We start from the raw sequence: 4,278 nt of genomic DNA, 5'->3' as shown, positions 1-4,278 counted from the left end.
GAGCTGTGGGTTCTTAACGTGTACCTGTGCACCTTACAGCCTGCTAATGCACACGCCGAGGAAGAAGCACCACCCAAGATACTACACTTACACCCAGGTGTGAATCCCTTCCTGTCACACCTGCACAGCCACTGCCCAAGCTGGACGAAGGCACTGGCAGGGTCAGGCAGGGAGGATGTGTCTGCAGAGAATTTTTGATGGCAGCAGATGAACATACAACAAACGGCGTCAAACTCACCTCCTCCGGTTTTGACTGCTGGATCTATCCCTTACCGCTGTTCTCCCTCCTGTTACAAAGTTTCTTTTGTCCCATACATTTCCTTCCAAATTGGCCCTCCCTTCTTTCAGAACTCACTGTGTAAGTTCCTGGTTACTCTTTAATCCAGCTGACGGTTGTCATCCCTTCATTAGGATCAGCTGTGGCATTATGCACTCAGCCAGTTTTGGAGGCTTGAACTCGCATTCCTATCTTAACACCTGTTACTGTTCAAGCCACTTTACCAAGGATGGGCCATGTGAGCACCCTTGCAAACAGAAAAGCAATAATTAGGAATCTGAATATTCCTTCGGCTCCTTCTAAGGTAAATTAGATAACAGCGTGCATTCAGCAAGGGTTTTGCAGTAGTGACAGGAGCCATATCATGTCCCATTCTAAAAGTATTTCTAAACTCACTTCTGATTACTTGTATTTAAGTACCATCTCATTCTCCTGCCTTGGTGCTCTGTATTCTAAAGTGAAGTGAAAATTACTTGAAAAGGTGTTCTTTGCGGGGAAAAAAAAAAAAAATGTTCTCCTATATAAAAGCATCTGTCAGTATCTCTAGTTTTAAATTAAGTCCTCCTACTCACAGCCAAGTGGAGATTTACTGGAAGGCAAATCAGAGGTTACCACCATTTCCCACCAGCTCACCCTCCCCTGACGCAGTGCTGCTATTCCTCTTGTTCCCACAGCTCCTTTCCAGGTCACCACAGATAGAGGACTGTGTTGCACCAGGATCATGGGTGGCCTTGAAGTGTATGCTGTTCCTTTTTGGATCTGTGCTGTGATGGCTTAGCACATAAGAATAAAAGGATCAGGTCATATTGTGTGCCCTGTGTCTGAAACAGCTTTATGAAGATTGTGTTTGGAGTACAAGTCATGCTCACTGGGCTATGGAAAACATGCCCTCTACCTACCAAGATTTCAGTTTAATTAGATATATGGCAAAAAAACCAAAACCACATCTTTTTTTTTTTTTTTTTAATGCTTTCAGAAGAATTATCAAATTTGAAATCCCTCCCATTTCTCCTTCTGCCCTACCTTTGCAGCTTTTACAGTGACCTTAAAATTCTGTTCTCACTTTGGGCTATTTCAGTCTGTTACTGTTTCTGAATCACTATCAAACCTTTCATGCCAGCAGAACAGTCTGCTACAGCATAGCCATTTAAAAAGGTAGGCATCAAGTGGAAAGATAGGAGGGCTCCAAGAACATTTTTTCCCCTGAAGTTTAAATAATTTCAAACACTGCAGCATTGCACTCTGTAAGGTATGTCAGACAATAAATTATAGAGATATGCAAAGTACACAATAAAAAGTAAATATCAATAAAGATTTAAAGGTATGTAAGAACGACAAGATTTGCTTAGAAATAAATAGTTCTCTTAGGAAAAAAACCCAAACAACATGGAGCAGTCTGGAGCCTGAGCTGCTACTTGTAGAAAATTATGATTTTTAAAAAATTTTTTAAAAGTTGCATTATGTATTGGTAGTATTACCCCAAGGGCTGTGCTTTCTTAAAGGACAGTTAAAGTTACGACCAACTCTTCCTGTTACTAGTCCAGCACACAACCCAGCTACACAGTAAACAGGTGACATAAGCGTTTCTTCCTGGAGAAACACTGCACAAACTTTGTGGATAACATAGTTATCATTTATGCTGTAGTAGTACTCAGACCCCGCTCCCAGACTGTACTGGAAGATTCAGAATGAACTGAAAATGGACCTTTATTCCTCACAGCCAAGAATCCAGAAAGATGTAACAAATGTACATTTAAACTAACAAACAAAAAACCTGAAAAAACCAGTAAGCTCACATTGACCTAACTCTCTAGCAAGTTCTTTTTGAGAAAAGGATGTGAAAGAAAAGAGTGGGATTGCAGTGACAATTCCTTTACAGCAAGAGAGAAGTAAGAAAATGATGATGCTTTCAAATTATAATATATGTGAACAGAGGACATTAGGGAAAGGTAATAGACAAGTAATCAGCTGGATAGGAAATGACACAAAAGAATAAGGCAAAGTCCAGGGTGCTGTTGGAATTGAAGTGGAAATAAATAGTTCTAGTCTTTGATCTAACAGATTTGGTGTTATGGTCACAAACATGGAGTAGGGAAAAAAAGGTTGCCTTTACCCCTCAGTAAAATGATGGATCTAAGAAATTGTGTGTTTGATTATATGAAGTAAATGCACAAGAACTAGACATTATGGATGTAAGCGTCTGAAAGTACAGTCTCCGTGGGCTCTATAAATGTTGCACTGTTCAGCAGCATCCCTTTGCTTTCCATCAACCTCAAGAAGTACAAGTATTGGGTAAAGGTAAAACAGAAGGCTAAATGACTTAAAGGTCCTTTTGCCCTCTTCCAACTCAATACCTACTTAGGCATCTTGGCCTTGGTCCATTACTATCAGTGCACAGTGGTGATATATATGCTTTGTAGACAAGTATTTTAAAAAGTCAATGAGCTTAAATCCATTAAGACATCCACTGATGTAGTCTTTAGTCATGTCTTTAGTCTTTAGCCCTGTACTTCACATCACTAAATAACAGTTTTGTACCACAGTAGGTAAAGAGAGAGACTCCTCAAAATCCACTTTCACCAGTTGTTGCTTTCAGTTTGGTTTAGCCTCTCAGATCCACTCAGATTGCAGGAAGCTGTGACTCTCAGTCTAACACACCTCATTTTGGTCCGGTAAGGTATCTATGTCTTGAACTTCCGATTTGAGATTGCTTTTGCAGTTGATAGCCTGAAAGCCAGAGGAAAAAAAGAAACTAACAAATTTCTTAAAAAAAATAAAAATATTGTTTTCTAACTGAAGGAGCATACCTTTTTAATGCTGAAACTCTTTTCTGACATAAGGAATATTTATCAGCAAGGACTCTTCATAATTTAATCTAGGTACATTTAAGAGATATAGCCATCATGCTTTTTTCTGCAGAAGACTCCACCTTTGCAGACTACTTGGAAGTGAAATTGCAGCTAACATGAATCAAATATTGTTTAAGTAGAGGTTTCTAGTTTAACCTCCATAACATTTTTGAACTATGAGTGCTGAGTCCCTAAATTCTCTATTCAACTGTCAAAGCTGCAGAACTGTCTGGCACACTTCCAGTGCTGTCAGTTCTCTAGTCCCCAGTTCTAGTCTTAAACCTAAACCCATACAGACACACTCAAGTGAGAACTGACCAACTTGCAGAAGTTCCAAAAGTTCCCAACTGCAACATAAAAATCCATATACCTCTTAATTATTGGGGGAGCAGGGGGGGAATAAAAAAAAAAAAAAAAAGAGCACCTAGGGAAGAGCCTCAAAATGAGCTTATTTACTTTTTAGCCAAATAGTTTTTCAGCCTGCCTAACAGACAAATAAAAAACACACATGCAAACTCTCAAAAGAAGGCATTTCCACTTACCGTCTTTGACTGTAGACTAGACTATTCCTTACAATGTCATGTGTATGTCTGCTGAGTGAGTTAACTGAATGCCACCCAGCCAATATCAGACTATCTTCCCTGAGAGGACTATGAGTTCAAGTTACTCGTATTACAGAACTGTTTAAAAGGATTTAGTGTGCATTTGTTTCATAAATGCCTCATCCTTCTTCACCTTTTGTTAAAAAATTTATATTTACCAGTGTTCTTTGTTACCCCAACCATAACCTCATAATATTTAGAAAAATAAAAACCAATGTCAGGATGATAGGCTTATCAGCCAGGGATGACAGCTCTCTGAGTCATGGTATACAGCTGAAAAGCAATGGAGAGAATAGGAATAAGAACTGTGTCTGGTAGGACTATTTCAGCATCTCAGTGCTGAGGACCATCAGCAGAGGTTGAAATGCACCAGTTTAATCGCGGACAAGATTCTTCTCTAACTCTTTGCAATCAGGTTTGGCTTTGTTTTACCTGAATAATTTTAAATATCAATACTATCACAATAGAATGCCCCAGTGAAAGTCAATAATTAAACTGATTAACAATAAAGAAAACCTTACAGGCTTTTTGAGGAAAATATTAAAAACTA

The sequence above is a fragment of the Empidonax traillii genome, unplaced genomic scaffold (assembly GCF_003031625.1).
Source record: "Empidonax traillii isolate 1590-97213 ecotype Southwest subspecies unplaced genomic scaffold, ASM303162v1 scaffold69:size3087049, whole genome shotgun sequence".
NCBI classification, from domain to species: Eukaryota; Metazoa; Chordata; class Aves; order Passeriformes; family Tyrannidae; genus Empidonax; species Empidonax traillii.
This window is presented reverse-complemented; position numbering follows the sequence as displayed.